At 39.8% G+C, this 12,959-nt stretch overlaps 1 long non-coding RNA gene across 1 annotated transcript; it reads left to right on the top strand.

Annotated features, from left to right (window-relative positions):
* The first annotated feature begins 381 nt into the window (after positions 1–381).
* Positions 382–6,494, top strand: LOC117664387 (uncharacterized). Its single transcript, XR_009621267.2, has 3 exons — positions 382–430; positions 5,955–6,067; positions 6,292–6,494. It is a non-coding gene; the product is annotated as an uncharacterized LOC117664387 (long non-coding RNA).
* The last annotated feature ends 6,465 nt before the right edge of the window (positions 6,495–12,959 follow it).

A 12,959-nucleotide genomic window follows, 5' to 3' on the forward strand; every position in this document is an offset into this window, starting at 1 on the left:
GCATGAGAATAGGAGCCTAGAAACAACCCCTCCCTCCCTTCTGTACATCTCTCTTAATTTCTTCCCAGGTCCCACTGTTTTCCTCCTAGCAAAGAGCACACTATCACCACAGTAGACAAGAGAAAAGCTGGAGTGACCAGACGGTATGGTCAAAAAAATGTAAGATGATGATTGCAATGGAGAGACCAAAGCTTCACCTGGTTGGTTGGTTGGTTGGTTGGTTGGCTGGTTGGTTGGTTGGTTGGTTGGTTGGTTTTTGGCACAGCTCTGATAGTATTGACGTGGTCACCATTCTGACTTTTTTGAGTATATTCTACTGACACTCTTTGAAGAGTCCGCAGGAGTCACCTAAAGAAAGGCTGGAGATGGCAGCCCAGCAATATAAAGGAAGGAAAGCTCAAGGTTGACTCAGCCTTCCATCCTTTCTAAGGTAGGTGAAATGAGGACCCAGTTTGTGGGGGCAATAAGCTGACTTTGTATAAATATACAAAAGGATGAAGGCTATTGCTGAGCACATTGTAAGCCGCCCTGAGTCTTCGGAGAAGGGCGGCATATAAATCAAATTTAAAAAAAAACAAAAAACAGCCAAGGTCTTGAGCAGAAACTCAGCAATCTGTAGCTGAATTCACACATGGCATTAAGTCATAATGTGGTTTGTTTGATCTGGACTTAATCTAGGCTGCATACCCAGGGACAATGGCTAATCATGATTCAGCATGTTATGTAGATTGCCAAAGAAAGCAAAGTTTAGTATGTTTCGACTTAATTTATGTCTAGGTCCGTGATGGCGAACCTATGGCACGCATGCCACAGGTGGCACGTGGAGCCATATTAGTGGGCACGCCAGCTCAGCTCTGGGGCACATGCGCGCGCCAGCCAGCTGATTTTCGGGCCTTCTTGGACCACCAGAAGTAGGGAAACAGGCTGTTTCCTGCCTCTGGAGGGCCTGGGGGTGGGGGTGGGAAGGCCCGTTTTTTTTTTCTTACCTGGCTCCAGATCCTCTCTGTGTATCTGGGAACGGCGAAAACAGCCTTTTCCCACTTCCTTGGAGGCCCTATGGAGGCTCAAAGGGCCCATTTCCCCACTCCCGGTGGGACAGGAAGTGATGTTTTTTTCCTGTCCCCAGCCTCCAGAGACTCCTAGAGAGGCTCCTACAGACTCCTAGAGAGGCTCCTACAGACTCCTAGAGAGGTTCTGGAGGCTGGGGACAGCAAAAAATGTCACTTCCTGTCCCACTGGGAGTTGGGAAATGGGCTTTTTCAGCCTCCGTAGGGCCTCCAAGGGAGTGGGAAAGGCTGTTTTCGCCGTTCCCAGATACACAGAGAGGATCTGGAACCAGGTAAGAAAGAAAAACGGACCTATCAGGCCATCATGTGCCAGGAGCGGGGGGGAGGGGGAGGGGGTTGCGCACACTTGCGCGTGGGCACGTGCGCGACCCTCCCCCGTCCCCCCCTCTCCTGGCACGCGATGGCAAAAAGGTTAGCCATCACTGGTCTAGGTAAAGGCAGGCAGAATTCCCACTATAGCATTTTGGGAAATGGACAAGATCTTAAGACAAGTGCAAGGAAGCTTCTGAGATTTGATGGTAAAAGAATCCACTCCCATTGAAAACTAGTACTTTCCAAGCTCATTGATTTTGTTGCTTTATTGTTCTGTTGGAAGATGCAATGGGGACGTGTGACTTCAAATTTCTGGATCAGTCTTCCTCAATATGGGAACTCTTCAAATGTACTGATTCTACTTTCAGTCTAGTGGGGAATTCTGGGAGCTGAAGTGCACAAAACAGAAAATAATCAAGGGGAGAAGGCTACTCCATTCCATCCTATACACACACAAATAATATGGAAAATCTCTTGTAAGATATATGTCTTAAATTACAAAACTCTTGTTCACAGATCTGGAGAATCTCTAATATTACTGATACAATAAGGACACATAATTCAGAGGTCCTGATGTGCAATACTATAAAAGACTAAGGACAGCCACTGAAAAATAAACCTAATTTAAATGGATATATTCCCAGTGAAGTAGCATAAGGATTGGGTTGCAAACTTCACTATAAAGGAAGACTTCAAGAAAACATAAGATGTGCTTTCTGAATGAGGAAATGGTTTGCGCTCAGAATTCCAAATGTCTTGTTGATGATCAACAGCATTCCTCCCAGGGTGTGCTATTGATTCAGCTGAGTGGCTCTGGGAGAAGTTTTTAGTTGTTATGGTAATAGTGTCAAGGTAATAATCTGAATTTGAAGAAACACTGCCACCTACTGGCTATATGGAGTAGGTGAGCAGAAAAAGGTCTGAATTTTTATTTGCTGGTATAACTTAGTTTAGTTATTTGGTTTAGCTCATGGTTTATATAGGAATAAATAACACCCCAAATTTTCAAAGATTCACAAATCTACAGATAATTTGGTATTGTGACTAACCACATATAGGCTTGCTGGCAAGTTTTTAAGGTTAAGAAATAAACCACATAAACACGACTCACAAAACAGCCCAAAGCACATATTCTAGTAGAGAGAAGTTCCCTGAAGATGGGCTCCAGCATGAGTTTGAAAGCTCGGAAGAGTAAATCTCTGATCCCAGTGACCAACCCAAATTTGATCTCACATCATTATCCTGGGACACATATTAGCCTTCATTCCTAAGAAAAACTGTTTAAAATGTCCAGACCTCATCAGGCCACATGTTATCAAAATAATAGGAAAAGGTAAGAAAGCAAAATAATGTACTAGTGAATTCTGCAGGACTAAAACATTAGGAGAGAATGAAGAAAGATGCATTGATTTAAATGGATCGGTCTTTGCTACATGCTAGGAATCTTCTATGTATTCCTAAAGCTCTTGAAACGTAATTCATAATTCCCGAATATTGCATCCGGTTTTGGTTGCCAGTTTTGGTAAAAAAAAATGTTGAGACTCTAGAAAGAGTGCAGAGAAGAGCAACAAAGACTGTTAGGGGACTGGAGGCTAAAACATATGAAGAACGGCTGCTGGAATTGAGTAGGGCTAGCAGTGTTCCAATATCTCAGGGGCTGCCACAAAGAAGAGGGAGTCAAGCTATTCTCCAAAGCACTTGAAGGCAAGACAAGAAGCAATGGATGGAAACTAATCAAGGAAAAGAGCAACCTAGAACTAAGGAGAAATTCCCTGACAGTTAAAACAATCAGTCGAATGACTTGCCTCCAGAAGTTGTGGATGTTCCAACATTGGAAGCTTTTAAGAAAAGATTGGACAATCATTTGTTTGAAATGGTAAAGGGTTTCCTGCCTGAACAGAAGATTGGACTGGAACACCTCCAAGGTCCTGTTATTCAGAATAACAGTCTGTTTTTCTGTTATTCCTATCTATTTAGCAAGATTATTACAAACTCAGTTACAGGTTTCCCTCCCACTTTGAATTTTCAGAAATTTCTAAATACTCTATGGCTGAAAGCCATCTAATAAACTGCTTGAAGGGGTAAAGTAAACCAAGGAAAAATATTGACTAAAACAGCTAATCTTTTCTTGCTTTACCACATTTATGATGAATAGTTTTCAGCAGATTGCATTCTGCCTTGAACTTTTGGGAAAAGCCCAGCTGAAGCTTAAAAGCCCACTGAATAAATCAATGGAGAAGAGTGCAGAATTTTCCCTACTCCAAGAAAAAGAACCATTTATTTTACATCAGTGTTTCTCAACACTGCAGTGCTGGCTAGGGGATTCTGGGAGTTGAAGTCCACCCATCTTCAAGCTACCAAGATTGAGAAACACTGTTTTAGATAAACAGATGGAGCTTCTGAAAGGCCAATTGAACACAAATAGCTGCACACTGAATTGTTTCTCCCAACTCTAAAGGCTAGATAGTCACAAGACATATAACACATTGATCACAATAAGACTAGTATAGTTTGCAAATTAGCCAGAACCTCTCCAGATTTGTGGAGAGGTTCTCCACAAATCAATGTTATAAATCATTGATTTGGATTTCTGTTTATCTGGTTAAGACTCAATATTCTCAGGAAAATCTCTATTGTAAGCCCCCTCTATGATTTCCCAGCTGCAGAAACTGATCACGTTAGTTCATATTTCGGGTTCACCCCACCAGAACTGTGGTAAGAAAGTGGTTTTTAAAAAGTCCTCTAGTAAAACACAATGCCCATACACTCAATCTTTATTTTTTAAATGTAATTTTATTGCTTTTTAATTAATAATAAAAAAAGAGAAAGAGCAAAACACAAAGATACATTGAACAAATAATGAGGAAGATTCATAAAGTACATTATCCAAGAGAAGGAAGAAAAAAGGATACATAAAAAGTGCTTTTGCAAAAGAGTGAACAAAACACAACAAAGAAAAAATATAGTATAGCATTATAACAGTAAACAGTTTCAATTCTGTGTATCCTTATCTAATGTAATTATTATTCAAGTCCCTATATATTTCTAATACATTTATCTAACTTTTTATTGAATTAATTGAATTGAATTGAATACTTATTTGACTGTTATTAGACACCCAAGGAATTTGTCAATGAGTCCCACATTTCATTATACTTATCCATACAAGACTGAATCTACAGACAACCCACCCAGAAATGGTGACTGCAATCAGAACCATTGAATAAATGGGGTCATACATTTATCTATACAATGCTGCAATATTAGTCTTTTGGCCATAATAAGGGCACAGAGAATCCATTTACAGGATATTGTCCAGTTGTCAAATCCCATGTATTAAGGCAGGGCTCCCCAACCTCCGGGCTGCAGCCTATTTGCAACTGGGCCAGGTAAGCAGTGGGCCAGCATGCACACATGCGCATGCAGCTCAACTTGTACAAGTCAAGCTGCGCATGCATGCACGTGTGCACCAGCCCACCACCCACGTGACCTGTTTCCCCTGTTTCCCCCTTCCCTGGGCCACCAAACAGTAAACTGTATACTAAGGTATACAGTTTAAAAGAATATTCTCCTCTGAAAATTTTACTTTTTGTCATGTAGGAAATTAGCACCCACCCCTTTCCTAGAAGAATGAAATATTTTAGGAAATATTTAAAAGGCAGAATATTATGTTCCCCTGGATGAGAAATGGAGAAGCATGTTTTAAAGACGAAGCAGCTCCCACCTTCTTGCCCCCCCCCCTTTGTCAATGGGCCAGAGGCAGAAACTCAATTCCCTCCCATCTTTGTCAATGGACCATCATCTGCAACACAATAGGACTCATCTAGCAACAGAAACTAACACAATAGGACCCATCTAGCAACAGAAACTAACACAATAGGACCCATCTAGCAACAGAAACTCACCACATGGCACCTGGAAAGATTACATCAGTCAGCAAGGCTAGCTAAGACCCCCAACCTCTGAGAGTCTGACAACCAATCAGGATACTCTTCCTGGGCCCCAGGAAGTTCAAAGCCAGAGAGGGCATAAAACCAAGGCACGCTCAGCATCTCCGCCCTTTTCTGTTCAGGAACTCAAACCATGTGATTCTGTCCACCATTAAACCATCTTTCCAAGCAGTCTCCGTGTTTCCAGTGACTTTTTCCCCACTTGGAGCTGAACCCAGAAGAATATTTCTTCTAACAGTCACACAATCATATTTATATAATTTACTACCCAAAACTGTAGAAACGTATGTTTTAAAGTAGCTTTATCCTTATTACTTTTACAACAAAATGCTGTTTATGACAGCTCTTTTCTATACAAATTTAATGGAGTCCAATTCATTCTAAACATTAATTTTTGATGTATCGTTTGTAGATTAAGGTTCATTGGATTTTTGCTGTAGATGTTAAAACCCTCTCATTGTCTACACAATATAGGAACATCTAATATTTATTCCTCTCATTTCTTAGCATTTGCATATCAAATTGATTTATTGATAATAAATATCTAAAAAGTTAGTGGGTTTTTTTAGTTTTAAAGGATATTCTAAAGCTGTTCTAATATCTCTGCTTAATTTTTAATTAAAAGAAACAGGCAAAGGCAAGAAGAAACAAATTAGTAAATATTTAATCTGAGTACACCCAGAGTGGTAAATCCCAGCAGATCCACCAAGATGAATAAAACTTCCTAATAAGACAGAGGTAAGTCTACCAACATACTAATTACAGTTATAACTACAAAACCTTATGGGAAAAGAATGATGGACTGTCATCCTCAAATTTCTATAAAAGCCTTGCACCATGGGTTACGCTATCTTCCAAAAGGCTAAATTACCATAGCCAGTGGGAATTTTGGAAGCTGCTATTTCTGTACGTTTGGAGAGCATAAGCTGAATAAGGTTGATTTCTTTTGTCTTTCCACATAGAAAAAGAAATATCCATATGCAAAAGGCCCACCGGGGATATTGTGAAATCCGGCAGCACAGAAAAATTCCAACTTTACACCTTCATTCCTCATTACAATTTCATCACGATCAATTTATCTTTCGTCACTGAAAGACTTAAAGTAGGGCCAGCGAATTTAAAATAGATTCATTAAAAACATACAGAGCCTTACATTAAAAGGTAATTGTTGAAAGTGTGTTTTCAATTGTAGGGATTTCTGTAGAGTAATTTTGTAGGATACTTTATGAATATATACTGAAACAGTGCAGGTGGGCTGCAAATTTTTTAACAATTGGTTCTCTGCCCTAATGACTGGCTGGGTGGGCATGGCTGGGTGGACATGGCCAACTCGATGTCACTTATGTCGAGGGGTGCTTCGCTTCGCCTGCCCTCTCATGATCATGGGGATGCTGCAATAATCATAAGTGTGAAAAATGGTCATAAGTCACTTTTTTCAGTGCCCTTGTAACTTTGAATGGTCACTAAATAAACTGTTGTAAATCAAGGATTACCTGTACAAAAATACAAAAAGCTTCTTTGCTTGCAAAAAGCTGCCCTAAATACCAGTCATTAGATTAGAAATGGGGGAATATACACTGAAGATCAATGAGTCACAGCCATCATGGAAACCTAAACCATTTTGTCTGAATACTTTCCTTTTCCTCAGCAATACCTGCAACCCAGAGTTACAAATCAGGCAGGTTGCCAGAGCACATTGAGGAATTAAAATAGTTAAAATACAAGGATCACTATCAGCAGCCAAGTTACTCTTGCTCATAAAGTGAAACCCTTTAGCAGTGAGGTCACTTAAGCAGAACCGGTTCGGTGACGTCATATCATCACCACTACCGGTTTTGTGGAACCGGGCCGAACTGGGAGGAACCCACCACTGTATCTATCTCTTTATCTCTTAAGTGCTGACATCTTCTGTGGGCTATTAAGGAAGGTGGGGGCTGCTTTCTCCCTCTAAGAAAACATGTTTCTCCATTTTTCATTCAGGGAAATATATTCTTCCTTTTTAATATTTCTCAAAATATTTCATTCTTCTAAGAGAGGGGTGGGTGCTAACTTTCTACAATTGATGCCATGTTACTATGCCATATTATCATGAGAGAAAACTAAAACAAATTGGAAGGAGGATCCACTTATTATCAGTGAGCAATCATGTGCCTTGCCCACTCTGAAGCAATGCAAGAGACTCCTGTCCCAAAGGTGCTTTTTCAAGAGGCAACTGGACTTTCTGGAAACCAAGACAGTCCAGTTGCCTCTTGAAAAAAGCACCTTTGGGACAACCATGACCTGGATGGCTGAAGAATCCCCATAGACAAGAGACTCCTGTGCTCAGTAAACTGACAAAGCACAGTTTCCCACTCAGGAGAAGCAATCATTGGATCCATTTGCACCACTTAAAGATACCAGCTGGTCTCACTCACCTCACAAGATATACTTATGTAATCATCCAGATTTAAGGAAAGATCACATGCCCCCAGAAAAGCAGTAAAAAAATCAGACAGAATGCCAAGCTTGCATCTTGCCTCTCAGCCATTTCTTACGCCAACCCTTCTGTAAATAGCTGTTCCAGCCGTGTTGGAAGTATACTATACTCCAAAAAGCTTAAAACAACCCTTTAATAATCTTTAAGAAAGTCAAGCCCCAGGAATAAAAGAACTACAAAAAACTCTAGGGAGGGAGGTAACTCCGGAGAAGCTCAGTCTACAGACAGAAAGTCTGGGCGTAAGGCTTACAATGTAACAAGCTTAACCCAGAGGCAGTTTCTGAAAACACTTAAAGCAGCAGGGCAATTAAGATAAGGATTAGGCTAGAAATACAGGCATACCAGAATGTTTCCTTCCTGCCTCCCTTGCAGGATTAGCCCTGTAAAGTGGAAAAAGATTTCTTCCAACAAGTGGTTCTCTGAACTGCTCAGAAAATTAACATCCGGTTCGGGAGATAGCGAACCAGTAGCATCCCATCTCTGAACTGAAATGGAAATGTGAATTTTTACTTTAATTATAAGGTACCACATCCCTAGATGTATCTAGAAAGCTTGCAGAACAATTGGTGCTTCATGGTCTATACCAGCGGTCACCAACTGGTGGTCCGTGGACCACTGGTGGTCTGCAAGAAAATTTTGGTGGTCTACCAAAAAAATTATTTGCATTTTGTATATTGCACTAAATCAGGGGTCCTCAAACTACGGCCCCTGGGCCAGATACGTGCAATGAACATTTGTGTTGCTGCAGAGAGTCTCCCCATTCGGGGTCTTTTTGTGTGGGTTGGAGGGGGGCAGAAATTGTAACTCAGGGTCTGCTTCAGCCTCCTGGTATGGGGCTTTGGACAAAGGCTGGAGGGAAGCGCCGCTGGTGGCAAAGAGCCAGAGTGGGACTGTATCATGGCCTGGAACTGGCTGACCATCTCAGCCCGCTGAGCCTGCAGGTACCTGGCCCTGCACTCCCACAGATCTTCCCTCTGCTTGAAAAGCCTATGCTCGTAGTCCTCAGTAAGGTGCTTCTGCTGAGCCTCCTTCTTGGCCAGATCCAATTTGAACTGAGCCAGCTGTTTTGCCACTCTTTCTCATGGTGGCTGCTTAGCTCCAACAACTGCTTCCTGTTGGGGCCCTAAGGAGCCCAGGCAGGCAGGCAATGAGTGGGTGGGAGGGGAAGGGTGAGTAGAGGCTGGCGAGGCACCCCTCGACGCAAGTGACATTGAGTTGACCACACCCACCCAGTCACATGATGACCTAGCCACGCCCACCCAGCTGGTCATTAGGCAGATCATATTAGTGGTCCATGGGATTTAAAATTATGAATTTAGTGGTCCCTGAGGTCCGAAAGGTTGGTTTATACTATGTCTAGCTAGACAAAGGCACCTACACAATTTTGATGGATTTCAAAAAGTTAAAACAGATTGAACCTGGTTAGTACTTACTAAGACCCTAGTGAAGACAGACAATATTTTTAAAATAGCATCCTGAGGAAAAGCACTAGCAAATAATTTCTGTATCGCTACCAGGATAACTATAGAGAGGCATATATATATATATATATATCTATTCAGTTATATATATATATAACTGAAAAACCCTGTAATATTCTGAGTACTCATATTTGTTGCATTTTTTATTGTGTGGACTCTTCCAAAAATTTTAGGCCAATCAGGTGAGAAGCAGAATGAATAGCCTATTCAGTTCTGGTAAATAAGAGATAAATAGACTTGTTTTTCTGGATAAATACTCCAGTTCAAGACCTTGGAGAATAGCATCATATGAGAGTTCAGAATCAGAATAAAATTAACATGAATTCAATCATTTCATCAGTCAAGTAATTATTCTAATAACTCTACTGACATTAATTTCATTTTTAAATTAATTACCCTATTAATGATATTAATAACGCTAATTTAAATTAAAAATAAACAGCTGTAATTACTTGGCATTTTGTTTAAACACATCTTTACCTAACTCATGTAATCATGGTAATTATTGCAGGCATCCACATAATTGGGACTTCTGGGAGACAAAGTACCTGATAATCCCTATGCTTTTACATGCTTATACCAGTTGAAACAGAAACCAATAGCTTCCTCTCCAATTTCTTTCATCTTTATCTTCATCTTACCTATCAAGTGGAACACTTTGCAGATGTACAATCAACCCGAACTTGAGTAGGCATGTTAACACTGCCTTTTGTCTATGACTATATAAAGATTAAAGTGTCAGAATAGGACTAGAGAACCAAATTCACTAAGGGATGATGAAGTCGTCCTTAACTCACAGTACTTAGCTGGAATCATGAGAAAAGGAACTGTGATCCTGAGGTCCTTTGAGGAAAGTCAAACTTTGTAAACCTGCCAGCACAACAGCCCCATTCATGAATTCTGCAAAGAAGTGGTATACAGCCTTTTCTGGTTGAAAGTGAAAAATATAGTAGGACCAAGCCCAACGATCAGGCAGGGGCCAAGTTCATAATTTTTGATGTACAGTTAAATACATTAATATATCTTCTTGTGTTTTTAATAGTTCTCCCATATTGTTACATTAAAAAGTTGAGTTTGCTGGGGGCTTACAAAGACATTAGCAGACTGCATGTGACTCTCAAACTGCAGCATTAAATATGCACGTCTGGGGGAAGGCAAGGCACAGGCTGGCTACACACGTCAATCTGCTACCAAGGCTTCCACAGGCAGAAGCTTGACTCACTCGTCTGTGGCAAAGGAACAAATCACTTTCTAAAATATCAGGCTAAGAATTGGTCTTTACAGCAATCTCTGAATATTAAAAAGATCTATTGGATTTTGTTTGCATATACAGATTTTGAAAAAATACACATCAGATACTACATATTATTTGTTCTAGCACAAAAAGCACCCTACTGTACCTAAGTCTGCGTTAACACTGGTCACAATGAATGCCAATATATTTATTTCTGAGAACCAAAACTGAAATAGAGCAAGATTTGCATTTTTTTATTCCGGAGTCAAAGATCATTGCCCAAATGTGAGACATGAATTTTGTGTGCGGAATGGCATGAGTTTAATCCTTGGTATAAGCATAATTCCCCTCTGAAACGAGAAGCTGATGTTGGTAAACACAGATGGGGATGGAGAAAATTGAAAATGCAGATTTCCAATGGGAATACAGATTCTACATCTGTTAGTAAATGCAGATGGAAAGAACTAGTGAATTTCCATATTTTGCTGGCTTACAGCTCCCATAATTATCTGACCCAGTAAAAAGTACCGCTTCCTAAATTTCATTTGAGCCTCAACATTTTTTGGCCCTATTGAAATGCACCTGTGACAACAGAGTAATTGTGATTTTTTAGGATTGACTCACAATTAATTACCTTCTACTTACTGTAGAAGGCAATTAGTTTCACAAAATGGGAATATGCAAATTAAAACAGTGTGGCCCTGAAGGGAAGGAGTCTAGATATTAGCTAGCAAACTCTATACTAAGTATTTATATTTGGTTTTACACCAAATATATGTATTAATGATTAATACACAAAATATGTGTATTAATGATTCACCTGTGTACGTGATTGGCAGCATCACGTTTCTGGGTGTGCAGCTAAGGCGTAGACTAGCTTTGTTGCTCAACTGTGAGACACTGGTGAAACGGGCACAGCAGCACTTGCATTTGCTTCATCACATGAGAAAAGTACATCTTCCTTCCTCTGTCCTTACCACTTTCTATAGAGGGACAATCGAGAGCATCCTGTCATATTGCATTACTGTCTGGTTTGGAAGCATTACTGCTTCAGAGAGGAAGGCAGTGCAGAGAGTGGTGAGGAGGGCAGAAAAGATTATTGGTAGTTCACTTCCTTCTATCCAGGACATAGCATATACAGTAAGTGGTGTTTAAGCAGGGTCCACAGTATTGTCTGGGACTCTACACATCCTCTTCATGACGTGGCTTTGTGGTATCCAAAACAGAACGTCTAGATTCAGTCACAGTTTTGTTCTATATAGTATCAACCTTGTGAACTCTCAAGTTCCCTCTTTCCTTTATGTATTCAAAATGGACAGTGATTAGTGTGTGTGTGTGTGTGTGTGTGTGTGTGTGTGTATGGGTGTAGGTATATATATGTATGTATATAGCATGTGTATATGTGTGTTATGTATGTGTATGGGTAGATATACTGTATACTTTCTTTTGAGAACAGGCAACAGAAATTCATTTTTAATGTGTGCCAAGGTGTTCATAGAAAAAAATGACAATAAAGGTTGTCATATCTTATCTCTTATCTTATTATCTATCTTATCTTACATTGAGAATTGCATCCATCTCTTGTTTTTGGACTAGCAAGAACAAATATGCAACAGGAAAGTTAGTTCTATAGCAGTGTTTCTTTTTTCTCTCTCACACACAGCATCTCTTCCCACTTTTAAAAAGTATGGAGAAAACTAAAAAAGAGTTTTGGTTCATTCAGGTTACATTTATTGACGTTTACTGTATAAAAAATTTAAATTGATTGCATTTGGTGCCATTTCTCATTTTTTGTTGGGATGGAATTTTAATACTGCATTATTTCTCAACATAGGCTGGCAAATTATTTTTATTCTGACAATCATAGAAGGTTTGGGGAAACCCCTCAGAAATTCTAGGACCTCATTTTAAGAAACACTGTTCTAGAGATAGTTTCCCATAATTATTTTTTTGCATAGCAACTACAATATTCATATAATGACGTTCTTTTGGAGTATTTCTGTTGTTTTGAATGTTGTTGTTGCTACTATACTCCGCCCTGGTCATAAGTGGCTGTTTATAATATTTGGGGACTATTCAACCATTTCATTAAGTAAAACAGATCTTTTATACTATAACATTTATACAAATTTCCAGAGTCAGCTAGACAACATGTGAGATTTATCATTTTAGTTTAAAGAGGTATTCTGGTGACACTGGAAGCCATGGAAACACAGGAGATATTGCATCAACATTAATCACAAAGCCATCAGTATAGCTGACAGCAAGAAAGCACGAAATAAAATGAAACATGGTAAAACGTCAAGAGCATGCATTGTTCAAACAAACTCATTTCTCAAAGATTTTTATCACAAAACTCATTCCCACTGCCGTATTTGCAGTTTCTTCCAAATGGAAATGTCTAGAATGAGTCACTCCAAATTATACTAATGCAATGTG

Source organism: Pantherophis guttatus, chromosome 3 (assembly GCF_059756535.1).
Source record: "Pantherophis guttatus breed Tessera chromosome 3, ASM5975653v1, whole genome shotgun sequence".
NCBI classification, from domain to species: domain Eukaryota; kingdom Metazoa; phylum Chordata; class Lepidosauria; order Squamata; family Colubridae; genus Pantherophis; species Pantherophis guttatus.